General features: G+C 37.9%; 1 pseudogene; it reads right to left on the reverse strand.

Moving 5' to 3' along the window:
• Positions 1-3,194: 3,194 nt before the first annotated feature.
• On the reverse strand, positions 3,195-4,064 carry LOC109701531 (small ribosomal subunit protein eS6-like; annotated as a pseudogene).
• Positions 4,065-17,279: the final 13,215 nt, after the last annotated feature.

Consider the following 17,279-nt stretch of genomic DNA (forward strand, 5'->3'; position numbering starts at 1 on the left):
GCATTTAAAACTATTACTTTTGCCTGGACAAATTGAAACAAAATGTAACAACTTAGATGATCATATGCCTCCAACCTCAAGGTCACTGGAGAGCACACAGGAAAGGCTTCTAGCCCAAAAGCTACTTTTTCTTCTTTTAATAGTTGAAGTGCCATCATTCCATATCCACTCTGTTAGATGTTTTTGTCCCCAAATAAGATGTAGTGTATGGTACATGTAACTCAGTGAGCTATTACTGGTCCCCAGATCATGAATATGAATATACCAACTTTTATAGTCTTCTACAGAAGAAGCAAGTGTTTCTTCAGAAGAATCTTCAAGTCTCTTCTGAGGAGGTAACAGAGAAATATTCCATGCAAGTTGATTACAGCAGTTTTATTGCCATCTTTTCCTTTAGATATTAGAGTTTGATGTTTTGGTTCTTTTTTTTTTTTTTTTAAGTAAAGGGTTCTGAGGTTAAAACACAAAAATTTAAGACTCCTTATTTAGAACAAGGGTTTCCAAAGTGGGGTGCAGAAGATGCCCACTGAAATCCAAAGTAAAATATTTATATGTCTAATCACAAATACTCGGATTTTTTTAAAATGAAAAAGAGGAGAAAATTAAGCTTTACTAATATTTAGTGAGGGAATTGGCATTGGCACCCCCTCCTGATTCGTATGTGGGCAGGTTCGTGAGCTGCTCTAGGGGAAGGGTGGGAGACACAGCAATGGGGGGCTCTCCTTGGCAGTTCCAACATATGGCCTCATGTTGCAACTTTGGTATCTAGCTAAGGGGATTATGGGTGATCTTTAAGTAAACTACCTTACATCATGAACCAATGGAAATAGTGTTAAAAATGCAAGAACAGACAAACGCAACCTGCCAAGCTAACATTTTTTACACTTTGGGAGTCACATTAAGGTAAAAAAAAAAAAAAAAAAACTAATGACTAATCAGATCTGAAAATATTTGGCCATAGTAATTGTTATTAAAGAATACCATTTTATGTATGAATTTACATCTACTTATGCTAACATTGACTTTACTTTAAGTGTGTATATATAGTTAATAATAATATTCTGAGTCAATCACAATTAGCTAACCATTTAAAAACTAAACATACAGACATGAAGGCAAAACTCAAGCATGTTTTCAGCATGTGTAAGTATTGTACTATTCAAGTCAACAAATTAAAGAAAAGTCACCAGTAAGAAATGCTAAAAAGCCTCCTCTGAACTTTCTTAAAAATGAAAGCCAAAAAGCAACACACCATTGGGGAAATAGTTTTCTTCTTGCCAAGATAAAAATGTCCGAAATAATCATGGAACACAAATGAAGGGGGTGGGGAACAGCTGCATTTCTTTGCCAGCAAATACCTTGAGAATATGCACATGAAGCTTCGCTATACACAAAAAGGCACAAGTATTAGAACAGGTTGCACACGGTGGGACATTTATAATGTTTTTAGTATGTTGCACTGTATGGTAGTTGATAGACTCTGTTTCAGTGTGGTTTTTTACAAGATTGGGTTTCAATAATGAAATACAATTTTGAAATGACTTTTTGTGAGCCTCTAAAGGAATAGCTAAAGAAGATAGACATTCTCTTCTACATCTTACAATACAGTAAACATTAATTGGCTTTTTAAAAATTAAAACTATGTGCTATGCAAAACTTTTGTAAGTACATCACTGAACAGTTTTGACTAAAAATTGTTTTGAAGTGAAGAAGGATTCCATGCAGTGAGATCAACCACATGAAATTCACTCATACCATATCTCTTAGATATTCTAAGAAGCTAGAGCCAGAACACATAACACTACAGGGTCTTATCAAAGTATCAAGTTTTGTAGAAACAATTTTATAACTGTGGAAATTTTTTTCATTGTAAAATATGTACATACAAGAAAAGTACATAAAACCTGTGCATATAATTTGGTAAATAATTATAAAATACCCAAAATCTTCCAGGTTAAAAGATAGATGTTCATGCAAGGCTGTATGTACACACACAGAGACACACACACACTTGGTGCCTCTTTCAGTTAACAGCCCTCTTTCCTCAGAGAGAATAATGAGTTTGACTTTCATGACTATTGTATATTTTTCATTATAGTTTTACTACCTATATGTACATTCCTAAGCATATATTTTGGTTTTCCTTCCTTTTGAAATTTCTGTAAGTGGCATCACATTGTATATACACTTTTGTGCCTTGGGTCTTTTGCTTGTCATGATTTGTAAGATTCAACCATGTCTGTGTAGCTCTGATTTATAATAATTTTTGGTAGTGTGCCCAGTCAAAAACTGTTTGGAGCCTGCTAGCTGGTTCCTTATGTTGAACTCTGGAGGGCAAGCTTAGAAGGACATCAAAGTGAGGCCTGGGCTGCCAGGAAACAGAATAGGGCACTGGGTTGGCTACTGAGATGAGGGAGGCTATGAAACAGGAAGTGAAGAGGAGAGAGGGAAAGCCAACACAGACCATCTGCAGACCTACTTGTCTAAAGATTAGCCTGGTGTCCTGGTATTTTTTTGAACTAATCTATTGCGAGGTAAAGTTTGCAAATTTACACAAAAATCATAAAATTTTAGAATTAACTTTTTTGTTTTTTATCAACAGCTTGCATGTACTTCATAGAGAACAGTAAAATCATTTACTAGAGTCAGTGGCCATTTGGTCAATCATAAAGAAAGTTGACTTTAGTCATTTTATTACATGGGTGATTCTTCCCAGAGGAGTAGCCTACAGTTTTTCTGTTTGTTTGTTTTTCTGAATTGTCTGTTTCTCCCATATTGCAAGACTGTAATATAAGCTGTCTTTGAAGAAGCCAAAGGGAGAATCTAGAATGTTATGCATATGCAAATTGAACTACACTGACCTCCTACAGAATAGATCTGTTTCTTTCTTTTTTTCTTTCTTTCTTTGAACTTCTGTTATCTACCAGCATCTATCACTTTGGCCAGTGATGTTTTTCAAACAGCTGTTTTGTTTTTCAGTGAGAAATATTACATAAATACCAGAACATATGTTCTTTTGAGTCAGGACTACCAGCACCTTTTCAAAGTATTGAACTTCAAAGAAATCTGGTTGTTTGGCCTTTAAAATGCCTGCTATGTTGTTTAGTTCTGAAAATTTTAAGACTATTCTGAATTATAAGACTGAACTCCTATCACACATCATTATTGTGTGTCATTTATACATAATATATATGTTTTTTTGAGGTCTGATCATTTATTTGTTACTCTTAAAGATTCTTATTTTTGACTGGACTCAGACTTAGAAGTAGAAGCTCTCGGAGAAGACAGCCTTCTTCTCTTTGCAATCTGTTCCTGGCGTTTTTCTTTGGCTTCCTTCATCCTTTTTTAGCCAAAAGTTTAGCATATTCTGCAGCCTCTTCCTTATTTTTCTTAGTACTTTGTTTTTTCAGAGCAAAGCGCCAGCGTTTGTGTTGCAGGACACGTGGAGTAACAAGATGCTGAATTTTAGGTGCTTTGGTCCTAGCTTCTTACCTTTGTTCAAAGGCTTTCTAACAACATATTGGCGGACATCATCTTTAGAGAGATTGAAAAGTTTTCGGATTCTGCTAGCTCTTTTGGGCCCCAGACGACTAGGCACTGTAGTATGGATTGGTCAGTCCAGGAATATCCTTCTCTCCTTTTTTTACAATAACCAAATTGAGAACACTCAGGTTGGCATCCACAATGCAACCCTGAACAGATTTGCGCTTTCTCTCTCCAGTTCTCCTAGGTCTGTAACAGGAATGCCCCTTACTCAGTAGCAGGCGAACTCGGCCATGGGTCAAGACACCCTGCTTCATGGGAAAACCTTGTTTGTCATTCCCACCACTGATTCGGACCACATAACCCTTCCATTCTTCACCCAGAGCGTCAGCAGCAACTTCGGTGGCCCGCTTCTCATAGAAAGTACGAAGTTTGTGCTCATCGTCTGCTTCAATGAGATTCTGACAGCCAGGGGCAGGGAAGGAGATACTCAGCTTCACCTTGGCGTAGCTGCTCACCCAGGAGGCGCCACGAAAAAGAGTATACATAATATTTTTGTCAAGTTTCTTGGTTGTAGTCATGTATAAATATAAAATGTTAGATTTAAATGTCATAAAACTTTGCTGATAAGCCTTTTTAAGAACTAAACACATACTTATTTTTCAATATTACTCTGATGTGGCTCTTGTTTTAACTACACTACTCTGGAGTTCTTCCCGTCTCTGGTGCTCCTTTAGCTTGCTGTGTTGGTGTACAAGCATCTCTGCTGAGGCCATCTATTGGACACTATTCCAATTAGGACATTTCTCAAGCATGCTTTGAAATGTTCTGTTTTTTTCATTCAAAGGCTGTCACAACCTACTTCACGTGACCTCTTCTGCCCTCACACAATGCTTGTGATCCTTATTTTTCTCAACTTGTTATTTACTTTTTACTTCCCAGTCTATAGCCTCTCTGCAGTTAAAAATTATATTTTACAGTGAACAGCAATCAAAGCTTTCTTAGATCTTTCTTTCAGAGGAAAGCCCAGCCAAGGCATTAAATATTAAGCTGGCACCTTGTATCCTTTGTAGACCTTTATTTTTTTATTTTTTTTATTTTTATTTATTTTTATTGTTTTTTTATTCATATGTGCATACAATGTTGGGTCATTTCTCCCCCCTGCCCCCACCCCTCCCTTACCACCCACTCCACCCCTCCCCCTCCCCCCACCCCCTAAATACCCAGCAGAAACTATTTTGCCCTTATTTCTAATTTTGTTGTAGAGAGAGTATAAGCAATAATAGGAAGGAACAAGTGTTTTTGCTGGTTGAGATAAGGATAGCTATACAGGGAGTTGACTCACATTAATTTCCTGTGCATGTGTGTTTCCTTCTAGGTTAATTCTTTTTCATCTCACCTTTTCACTAGTTCCTGGTCCCCTTCTCCTATTGGCCTCAGTTGCTTATAAGGTACCTGCTTTAGTTTCTCTGCGTTAAGGGCAACAAATGCTAGCTAATTTTTTAGGTGTCTTACCTATCCTCACCCCTCCCTTGTGTGCTCTCGCTTTTATCATGTGCTCAAAGTCCAATCCCCTTGTTGTGTTTGCCCTTGGTCTAATGTCCACATATGAGGGAGAACATACGATTTTTGGTCTTTTGGGCCAGGCTAACCTCACTCAGAATGATGTTCTCCAATTCCATCCATTTATCAGTGAATGATACCATTTCGTTCTTCATGGCTGCATAAAATTCCATTGTGTATAGATACCACATTTTCTTGATCCATTTGTCAGTGGTGGGGCATCTTGGCTGTTTCCATAACTTGGCTATTGTGAATAGTGCCGCAATAAACATGGGTGTGCAGGTGCCTCTGGAGTAACCTGTGTCACAGTCTTTTGGGTATATCCCCAAGAGTGGTATTGCTGGATCAAATGGTAGATCAATGTTTAGCTTTTTAAGTAGCCTCCAAATTTTTTTCCAGAGTGGTTGTACTAGTTTACATTCCCACCAACAGTGTAAGAGGGTTCCTTTTTTCCCCCCATCCTCGCCCACACCTGTTGGTGGTGGTGTTGCTAATGATGGCTATTCTAACAGGGGTGAGGTAGAATCTTAGTGTGGTTTTAATTTGCATTTCCTTTATTGCTAGAGATGGTGAGCATTTTTTCATGTGTTTTTTGGCCATTTGAATTTCTTCTTTTGAGAAAGTTCTGTTTAGTTCACTTGCCCATTTCTTAATTGGTTCATTAGTTTTGGGAGAATTTAGTTTTTTAAGTTCCCTAAATATTCTGGTTATCAGTCCTTTGTCTGATGTGTAGCTGGCAAATATTTTCTCCCACTCTGTGGGTGTTCTCTTCAGTTTAGAGACCATTTCTTTTGATGAACAGAAGCTTTTTAGTTTTAAGAAGTCCCATTTATCTATGCTATCTCTTAGTTGCTGTGCTGCTGGGTTTCGCTGAGAAAGTTCTTACCTATACCTACTAACTCCAGAGTATTTCCTTCTCTTTCCTGTATTGACTTTAGAGTTTGTGGTCTGATATTATTAAGATCCTTGATCCATTTTGAGTTAATCTTGGTATAGGGTGATATACATGGATCTAGTTTCAGTTTTTTGCAGACTGCTAACCAGTTTTCCCAGCAGTTTTTGTTGAAGAGGCTGCTATTTCTCCATCGTATGTTTTTAGCGCGTTTTTCAAAGACAAGTTGGTTATAGTTGTGTGGCTTCATATCTGGGTCCTATATTCTGTTCCACTGGTCTTCATGTCTGTTTTTGTTCCAGTACCATGCTGTTTTTATCATTACTGCTTTGTAATATAGTTTGAAGTCAGGTATCGTGATACCTTCACCATTGTTGTTTTGACTGAGTGCCTTGGCTATTCGTGGCCTCTTGTGGTTCCATATAAATTTCACGGTAGATTTTTCAATCTCTTTAATGAATGTCATTGGAATTTTGATAGGAATTGCATTAAACATGTAGATTACTTTTGGGAGTATAGACGTTTTTACTATGTTGATTCTACCAATCCATGAGCATGGGAGATCTCTCCACTTTCTATATAGTCTTCCTCAATCTCTTTCTTCAGAAGTTTATAGTTTTCCTTGCAGAGGTCATTCACATCTTTTGTTAGGTTTATACCTAGGTATTTGATTTTTTTTGAGGCTATTGTAAATGGAATTGTTTTCATACATTCTTTTTCAGTTTGCTCATTGTTAGTGTATAGAAATGCTAATGATTTTTCTATGTTGATTTTATATCCTGCTACCTTGCTATAGCTATTGATGATGTCTAGAAGCTTCTGAGTAGAGTTTTTTGGTTCTTTAAGGTATAGGATCATGTCGTCTGCAAGTAGGAATATTTTGACAGTTTCTTTACCTATTTGTGTTCCTTTTATTCCTTCTTCTTGCCTAATTGCTCTGGCTAGGAATTCCAGTACTATGTTGAATAGGAGTGGAGATAGTGGGCATCCTTGTCTGGTTCCTGATTTTAGAGGGAATGGTTTCAGTTTTTCTCCCTTAAGTATAATGCTGGCTGTAGGTTTGTCATATATAGCTTTTATAATGTTGAGGTACTTTCCTTCTATTCCTAGTTTTCTTAGAGCTTTTATCATGAAATGGTGTTGGATCTTATCAAAGGCTTTTTCTGCATCTATTGAGATGATCAAGTGGTTTTTGTCTTTGCTTCTGTTAATGTGGTTTATTACGTTTATTGATTGTTTATTGATTTTCGTATGTTGTACCACCCCTATATCCCTGGGATGAAGCCTACTTGGTCGTGGTGAATAATCTTTTTGATGTGTTGTTGAATTCAGTTTGCCATTATTTTGTTGAGGATTTTTGCATCAATGTTCATTAAGGAGATTGGCCTATAGTTCTCCTTTTTGGAGGTGTCTTTGCCTGGTTTTGGGATAAGTGTAATACTGGCTTCATAAAATGTGTTTGGCAGTTTTCCTTCCCTTTCTATTTCGTGGAACAGTTTAAGGAGGGTTGGTATCAGTTCTTCTTTAAAGGTCTGATAGAATTCAGCAGAGAATCCATCAGGTCCTGGACTTTTCTTTTTGGGGAGACTCTTGATTGCTGCTTCAATTTTATTTTGTATTATAGATCTATTCAGGTGATTAATTTCCTCTTGGTTCAGTTTTGGTTGATCATATGTATCTAGAAATCTGTCCATTTCTTTAAGATTTTCCAATTTATTTGAATATAGGTTCTCGAAGTAGTCTCTGATGATTTCCTGGACTTCCATGGTGTTTGTTGTTATCTCCCCTTTTGCATTCCTGGTTCTACTAATTTGGGTTTTTTCTCTCCTCATTTTAGTCAGGTTTGCCAGGAGTCTATTGATCTTGTTTATTTTTTCAAAGAACCAACTTTTGGTTTCATTAATTCTTTGTATGGTTTTTTTTTGGTTTCTATTTTGTTGATTTCAGCTCTTATTTTTATTATTTCTCTCCTTCTATTTGTTTTGGAATTTGCTTGTTCTTGTCTTTCTAGGAGTTTGAGATGTAGCATTAGGTCATTGATTTGGGATCTTTCAGTCTTTTTAATATATGCACTCATGGCTATAAACTTTATCTCAGGACTGCCTTTGCTATGTCCCATAGGTTCCAGTAGGTTGTGTTTTCATTTTCATTGACTTCCAGGAACTTTTTAATTTCCTCTTTTATTTCATCAGTGACCCATTCTTCATTAAGTAATGAGTTATTTAGTTTCCAGCTGTTTGCATGTTTTTTGTCTTTACTTTTGTTGTTGAGTTCTACTTTTACTGCATTGTGATCAGATAGTATGCACGGTATAATTTCTATTTTCTTATATTTGCTGAGGCTTGCTTTGTGCCCTAGGATATGATCTTATTTTGGAGAAGGTTCCATGGGCTGCTGAGAAGAATGTATATTGTGTAGAGTTGGATGAAATATTCTGTAGACATCTACTAGGTCCATTTGATCTATTGTATATTTTAGATCTTGGATTTCTTTATTGATTTTTTGTTTGGATGACCTATCTATTGATGATAATGGGGGTGTTAGAGTCTCCCACAACCACTGTGTTGGAGTTAATATATGCTTTTAGGTCTTTCAGTGTATGTTTGATGAAATTGGGTGCGTTGACATTGGGTGCATACAGGTTGATGATTATTATTTCCTTTTGGTCTATTTCCCCTTTTATTAGTATGGAATGTCCTTCTTTATCTCTTTTGATCAATGTAGGTTTGAGTCTACTTTGTCAGAGATAAGTATTGCTACTCCTGCCTGTTTTTGGGGGCCATTGGCTTGGTAAATCTTCTTCCAGCCTTTTATCCTAAGCCTATGCTTATTTCTGTCAGTGAGATGGGTCTCCCGTAAGCAAAAAATTGTTGGAGCTTCCTTTTTAATCCATTTCGTCAAGCGGTGCCTTTTGATGGGTGAATTAAGTCCATTAACATTAAGCGTTAGTACTGATTGGTATGTGGTGATTCCTGTCATTTAGTTGTCTTAGTTGTTTGAAGGTTTGATTGTGTGTGCCTAAGTTGAGGTTACGCTCTACACTTTCTTGCTTTTTCTTTTCCTGTGGTTTGGTGCTGCCTGTCTTTTCATGGTTAAGTTGGGTTTCACTCTCTGTGTGCAGAATCCCTTGAAGAATCTTTTGTAGTGGTGGCTTTGTGGACTTCCATGATAAGTCTTCTGCTTATCATGGAAGACTTTTATTGCTCCATCTATTTTGAATGATAGTTTTGCTGGGTAGAGTATCCTGGGGTTGAAGTTATTTTCATTCAGTGTCTGGAAGATCTCACCCCAAGCTCTTCTTGCTTTTAATATTTCTGTTGAGAAGTCTGCTGTGATTTTGATGGGTGTACCTTTGTATGTTATTTGTTTTTTCTCTCTTACAGCCTTCAATATTCTTTCCCTAGTTTCTGAACTTGTTGTTTTAATGATGATATGTTGTGGGATAGTTCTATTTTGATCTGGTGTGTTTGGTGTCCTGGAGGCCTCTTGCATCTATATGGGAATATCTTTCTCTAGATTTGGGAAATTTTCTGTTATTATTTTGTTGAATATATTACGCATTCCCTTTGCTTGCACCTCTTCTCCTTCTTCAATGCCCATGATTCTCAAGTTTGGTTTTTTGATGGAGTCGGTGAGTTCTTGCATTTTCTTTTCACAGGTTTTGAGTTGTTTAATTAATAGTTCTTTGGTTTTTCCTTTAATTACCATTTCATCTTCAAGTTCTGAGATTCTGTCTTCTTTGTTTGTTCTGTTCTGCTGGATTGGCCTTCCATTTTGTTTTGCAGTTCTTTCTTTTTTCTGAGGTTTTCCATATCCTGGGTGGTTTCCTCTTTAATTTTGTCTATTTTTGTCCTGAGTTCATTTATCTGTTTATTAATCGTGTTCTCTGTTTCACCTTGGTGTTTATACAGTGCTTCTATGGTTTCCTTTATTTCTTTTTTTGCTTTTTCAAATTTTCTATTTTTGTTGTCTTGGAATTTCTTGAGTGTCTCCTGTACATTTTGGTTGGCCCTATTCAGTATCATCTCTATAAAATTCTCATCGAGGAGCTGTAGTATGTCTTCTTTTAAGTTATTCTTGTGGACTTCATTGGGTTCTTTGGCATAGTTTATCTTCATTTTGTTGGAGTCTGGATCTGAGTATCTGTTTTCTTCATTTCTCTCTGGTTCCTGTACTAATTTTTTGCTGTGGGGAAACTGGTTTCCCTGTTTTTTCTGTCTTCCTGTCATTTCCTTGGTGTTGTTACTGTCCCTGTACTGTGTGCAATTAAGTATTTTCTAGCTTGTAATAATAACAATGGTAATATTTAGAATGGAAGGGTGAGAGGAGATGAAAAGCAAAGAAGTTAAAGAAAAAGGGAAAAACAAATAAACAGACAAGTAGGAAAAAACAAAACAAGGAATCAAAGAAAAAAGTTTTAAAGGTATAAACGGAGCATTAGTGTACTAATTGACAGTAAGCTGAACAGGAATTAGAGAGACAGAAAGAGAATTGAAAATAAAAAATAAGAAGAATAAAGATAAGAATAAAAATAAAAAGTAAGTAAATGAAAGAAATATATATATATATAAAATAAAACAAAATGAAAAATAGAAAAAAAAAAACCCTCCAAGTTCAAATGCAATGAAGTTTCAGTCTTAATAGTTTTGGTGTCTGTCTCAGTCTCCAATCCTGGAGATGGTGCCTCAGATGTTGTTCTGTAGTTGTCTCATCAAAGGGGACGCATAAAATAGAACAAAACTGCACAAAAAAAAAACCCCACAAAGTGTCCCAAGTTCAAATGCAACACAGTTTCAGTAAGTTTTCCAGCATGTAAGTGTAGTTCGGTTGTTTTCTCACCAGAGGTAGGGAGAGAAAAAAAAGAGTCTGGAGACAGTTCTGTGAATGGCTATCTGCGGCTGTGGCTTGCCTGCCCAGTGCTGTCAGCTTGCTGTTGCTGGAGGCGTTGTTTATGCAGATCTCAGGGGTGAGCTTAACACTCACCTGGCCACGCAGGCTTTGTTTACTCATAGTTCTCCTGTGCACGAGCCTCTGCTACAAGCTTTCCCCTTTTCAACCACACTGGGGGAGGTGACACTGCACCTGCTTTCTCTGGCCTGTGTGTTTATTTACAGCTCATGTGGGAAGTGGGTCTTCTCCCCTCTCCTGTGGAGTTTTCCTCCCTCCACCACTCTCACAAGCTTTCCTGCTCCTGGTTGCTGGGCGCGTGCCCCACCCCCACTCCCGCTGGAGCTTCTTCGGCCAGGCCCGGCTTGTTTATTTACAGTTCCAGGAAGGATTCCCCTCAATCCTGTTTCCCATGTGTCTTTATTGTTCTTATTGCTTATTACTCAGTTTCTCTTTTTTCCCCAGGTGGAGGTCGGTCTGTCCAGGGGGCTATGGTGATCTGGCCCAGGGTTGTCTGTGGGAGTACTACGTACTGCTTAGCTCACCTTGTGGTCCACATCTTCCCAAGCCATTTGGGTGCCGGTGTCTGGTGGTGGCCCAGGGGCCCTCCTGGTTTGTCCGTTTAACATGAAGTGGAGATGCTCTGCACAGGTTGGAGGTGTGGAGGGGTCAAAGTTTTGCCTCTTCTCAGTGGTTTTGCCTGCAAGGTGTGTCTCCAGCATCTCTCCAAGATTTCACTATAGGAGGCACGCTTTCTGCTTCCTCCCTCTAGCCACCATCTTGGAATTCTTTCCTTTGTAGACCTTTGAGGATTCTAACAGATCAACTAGCAGAAGCATTTAAAGTTTTTGGCTTAAGGACATTTTTTGTTTCATTTTCTTTCCTGCTTTTCACCTTGTGTAGAGATCCATATGGGCCTTTCTTATTGGTACTAGTCTTGATGTTCCTCTTTAGAGCTCTATTAGAATTCTAAAATATGAATCTGGAACTTCAGTATTATCTTTGACTGATATTTTCTCCTCTCATCTTCAAATGAAAGCATCCAGATTTAGGTAATAATTATCATCTTTCCAGCTATACATTTTGCTTTCCCCAGTGTAACTAGATCCAACCTCCATCCTCCTGAGTAACTGTCAACTCTTCAGCCAATGCTGTAGGAGGGGCTTGTTCAACCTTTTGCTTCAAGATATGGTGGTATTACAAGCTCCTGCCTGTTTGAGGAGAGGACAAAGGCAAGTTCGATCTGTGTTCAAAGACATTTGAGTCTTTCTCAATGAAGTGATAGATAACTACAGAAAAGCAAAGGTGCTCCTGAACTGATCCCAGGGCCAAACAGAGCTCTCCATATATTTTCTCTGAAGTATCCCATAATAGAAATACCCAAACAAATGCTCCAACATTTTATCCCTAAATTTCTATGCAGCTAACAGCATAAGTAACTGCAAGCACAAATTTCTTCAAGTCTCAAGTTTTTTTTTTTAAAGAGGTGTGCATATTATTTATTTATTTATTTATTTTAAGTCTCAAGTTTTGCCTTTAACTCACAGTGTATCCTCACTGATTTAATAAAGTTGGCATTAATTTACATTAAAAGTACAATTAAAGGTTGTGTCATGTTTATACTATGAATTCTCTTTCATATTCTTTGATTTACTGACAGGGAAGCAAATAAATTGTAAGGAAAATGTATTAAATTCTGAGAAGCCGGAAAATTTTTCTTCAGGTGAAATCTAGCACTAAATGACATTTTGATGAACTAGATAGTGAAAAGCCCTTTTTGTAGGTGGGCAGAAACAAAATAATAATCAGTAATTGTGACTGGAATATTCATCATATTGGGGGAAATCTGTTTTAATGAATCAGTATGCCTAACCCTTCAGAACTGTGGGAAAAAAAATCTATGAATCTATCTATGAAGAAAAAGAGAGAAACCCTCAGAAATGTGCAACCCTGGTATGATACAGAAGCAATGAAGTATAATGTAATACAAACAAAATAGACAAAAAAGCAGCATTTACTTTGCTTCATTTTGTTTCTGTGTGACCATTTTATACTCAACTGCTGTACCTTCAAATGGGACAGTCTGTTCCTAGATCACTACCCGTGAATAGACACAAACTGTATAGTTAGTAATTCTCCATGCTGGACCTCACAGTTAGAAGGCATTTTCCAGCCAGTGTACTTCATTAACTCACTATTACCTAATAAATTACTTGGTCCTCTTACATTAACTCTAATTACAACAATGTTTTGCTAACAATTCCGATCATGGTCTCCAAGATTTTTATTACAGAAAGTCAAATTGATCTAAATAGAGTTGCTGTTCTAAACAATCAAGTGTCCTGGGGAGAGGCCAACTGGGCTGCTTAGACTGGCCTCAGTTTGACATTGCTTCAACTAAGTCACATTTTCCAAAGATTATTCCTCAGTTTTTCAAGTCCAGAGACTTTATTTTGTCAGAATGCCCAGAGTTGATCACACTCAGGGGAGTAGGCTTGTGCTAACTCAATGCACAAGAGGTCAGTGTGTAAACTGGAATACCAATTTGCTAATTTGCAAGGAGATGGGAAACTATCCAAGGGACTAACCACTTATGATATGTGCCCAACTCTCTTTCCCCTGTAAGAAAGTCTACTTGGGAAGTCCATTATTACCTTTCAGTTCAACATTTATTAAGAACCTAGGCTACATGCCATTTTGATGCCAACGATGTTTTGCATATGAAATATTTTAATTACAATTGAGGCAATATTGACTTGTCATAGAAGGATTATTTTTCAGAGTAAACTGCATTAAGCCAATTTATGCCTTGGCCAATTTTCTAAAATTTTCTCTTCTGATTGACAGGTTCAGCCATTTATGAAAGACTGATGAGCTTTCTGCATGATGGCATTCGCAATAAAGCTCATTTAATAACCATGATCACAAAGCTGCCCTCTTCCAAGGAATCTTACAACTCCCTGAACAGGTATGCAAATGATTGTTTATAAAGCATTTATTAGATTTTTTATGTCAAGGAGAGAGTTAAAAAACTTGGAATCATGCCAGACATCATGGTGTATGCCTGTAATCCCAGCTACTTGGGAGGCAGAGATAGGAGGATCACAGTCCAAGGCTGGCCAGGCAAAAGTGCAAGACTCTATCTGAGAGGATCACCGGTTTCTGGGTCCCCTTGCATTCTCCAATATGCAGTTTTTCTCTTCTCTTTTCTCCAACTAAATTCTCTACAAATAAAATCTTTCCAACCTCTGTGGAAAAAAAAAAAAAGACTATCTGAAAAACAAACTAAAATCAAAAGAACCGGGGCATGGCTAAGTGATAGAGCACTTGCCTAGTAGTGTGAGACCCTGAATTCAATCCCCAGTACTGCCAAAAAAACCCCTTGGAATCTTTCAGAACTGACCTGACCACCTAGGTCTCCACAACTTAATACTTTATAGCCAGTTTAACCTAAGGTGCCCGATTCTCTGATGTCCTCACTATAGGCCCCTCTGTTACTTGTGCTAGTTGTCATGGTTACCCATGCTTCACCTCCTGCCAACCCTGTCTAGTCTAAATCTCTGGAATTCCATTTGGGTTGGAACCAAACCATTATTTCTCCATACACCTGGTGTGCTTCTGTTCTGAGAGCAAAAAGAGACATTTGCTGTGTACTTACCTCTCTCTCTCCTGTTGCCCTCATTGAGCAACCTCCCAGTCAACCACCTCACTCATCCCAACACACATGATCTTCTAGTTCTCTGCCTTTCCCTCAGACCCAAATATCCCATGGTCCTCCATGATCTCAATGTCTGCATGAACTCCCTCCACTATCTTCATCTCTTCATTTTGGTAACCTTTACCTTCACTTGACTCCATCCCTCCTTATCCATGGTCAGACCCCAGATGTTATCACTATCTGCAGTTCCACATCTAAAGCAATGTATTCAAATATCTGGCACCCTGGATGAGCCACCTTCTTTCCTATTTTCATCACTCAGTTGCACCTGGTGGATGTTCTCACAGAACTTCTTAGTTCTTGATCCTCTCACTTCTTCCCTATCTACTAGTCTACTTCTGTTTTATTTCCTTCCCTAGCAAACAGATTTTCTGGTCCATCTATCTCTTGTATCCTATCTCTTGTATCTATCTCCTGTATCCTCATATCCTTTGTTCTGTTTTTTTTTTTTTGGATCAACACAAATGTCTGATTTTTCTCTACCCATATCTGGGTTGTGAAACATCACTGTAGAAAGTCACAACATTGTGCAGATTGATGACAGTATACATTCATGGTTCCTAATTTCACCCAGGCATTCAGTACTATCTGGTAAACCTAGCTGTGCTGTTGTTCGCCAAAGATGGAGGAGAGCCTTCTCCCTTTCCTCTGTCTTAACTTTAACATTTCTTTCCCAGTCTCATGTTCCATGTCACAGAGAAGGAGGAGGAAGTGTCAACTGGGGAGCTCTCTTCAGCTCCCCACAACCCAGTCAAGAAGCTTACATGCAGCTAATAAATCCTTTGCTTTCTCCTCCAATCCTGCTGTAGTCATGTGTGTGTCTCCCAAAAGTCCATATGGAAAATGGCCCCAGGATGGTGGTATTAGGAGGTGCTGTGGACCTTTAAGAGCTGGGGCCTAGTGGGAGGTCCTTCGGTCTTCTTTAAACTTATGTTAGATATTTATGAAAGGCATGATATGTAAATGTTCAGCTTGATGAATAATTGATGTACCCATCATTCAGATGAAGGAAATAACCCTATCTTCTATGTCCCTTCTAAATGGACTTTCTCACCCTTCAATAGCTGACCATCTCTGTCTCCTATGATCATCATTTCACAGCTGTTCTTTATAGATTTCACTCTTGCTCTGCCCTTTCAGGCTCAGTCTTCTCTGCTTCATCCTGCTCTGCATGCTGGCAGATAGCCTGTAGGAAAAATAGCAGTTGGCTGGCCTCCGGCTTTGGTGGGGCTAGTCAAGGGGGGGACCAGAGAACAGAGCAGATACTCATCCTCTTTGGGTGTCCCCTGAAAAATCTCCAAAGGTTAACTACTTGATCTTGTCACCAACTTTATCAGTCAGGTTTCTTTAGAGAAACAGAACATATAAATACACATGAGAGAAAGGCGGGGGACGGAGATAAGAATTGTTTTCAAGGATGTCGCTCATGGGACTGCGGAAGCTTGATAAATTAAAAAATCTCAAAATCTGTATGGTTGGCTGGCAGGATGGAGCCCGAGGGAAGAGTGACCATTAGAGTGGTCATTAGAGTGGAAAGTCAATTTGCTGGCAGAATTCCTTCCTGCTCAGGGGAAGTCAGTCTTTATTACACGAAGGACTTAAACTGATTAGGTGTGACCCACATTATGAAAGATTTCCTGCTTACTTAAAGTGCACCAATTTAAATATTAATCTCATCCCAAAACAGAAACATCCAGATTAATGTTTGACCAAATATATGGGCACCATTACCCAACCAAGATGATGCATAAAATCTTCCATAACCATCATACAATCCAAAGCAAAGATCAAATTCTCTATCACCCTATTACATTATACAAGAAATTTGGTAAGACTTGTCTTGCTACTAGAATCCTATTGCTCCTCTAACTATACAGTAGAAATAGTAAATAAAAAATTAATAAGGATATACCCTACGTATAAAATTTTGTGCATGTGTAAAACAAAATAATACCATTGAATTTGGAATGGTACTCTCAGAGTTTCTGTTTAGATAAGAGAAATTTCCCTCTTTTCTAATTTCTCAAAGAAACATTAGAATTTAAGAACATATTTCCAATAGTGGGACCATTAGAGAAGACTAGGGGAGGAGGGAAAGAAGAGAGTGATAGTGAATAATACTGAAATATGTCACATCTGTATAGGAACAAAACACAAAGAAACAAATTGAAACTGTTGAACAATATGGGGTAGGGGAAAAAAGGGAAGGAAGAGTAAAAGAAGGGATTGACTGACTTACAGGTAAAATCCCAAGATGAAACCCCACTGAATAATGAACAGACACTCAAACAATTATGGTCAGGAATGCAAAACAGCTCATGTTAAGGGGAGGGTAAGAGTGGGAAGGGGAGGGTAAATGAAGACGTTAAAGGTGGGTGAACATGGTTGGGGTTCTTTCTATACATGTATGAATATTGACACCTGTCAAAGCCATTTTAAGAAGGGGGAAGAGGGAGAATAATGGAAGGAATAAAATAAACAGGGGTACAATGTATTTATATGTGGAAATGTCACAAGGAAACCCCCGGTACAACTATGATATACTAATAAAAACATTAAAAATAAAATAAAGTCAGGTTAAATGAAAAGGCTTTTTACACTGAAGTTAAAAATTGTATAACAAACTACAGTGAAATTCAACCTAGTTTCTATAGTCATTCACGTAAGTGTGTAGTGCTGGGTTTAAAGCAGTCCCTCCATAATTACTAAATTCATTTTTATAAAACTATATTAGAC

The sequence above is a fragment of the Castor canadensis genome, chromosome 6, assembly GCF_047511655.1.
Source record: "Castor canadensis chromosome 6, mCasCan1.hap1v2, whole genome shotgun sequence".
Taxonomy (NCBI): Eukaryota; Metazoa; Chordata; class Mammalia; order Rodentia; family Castoridae; genus Castor; species Castor canadensis.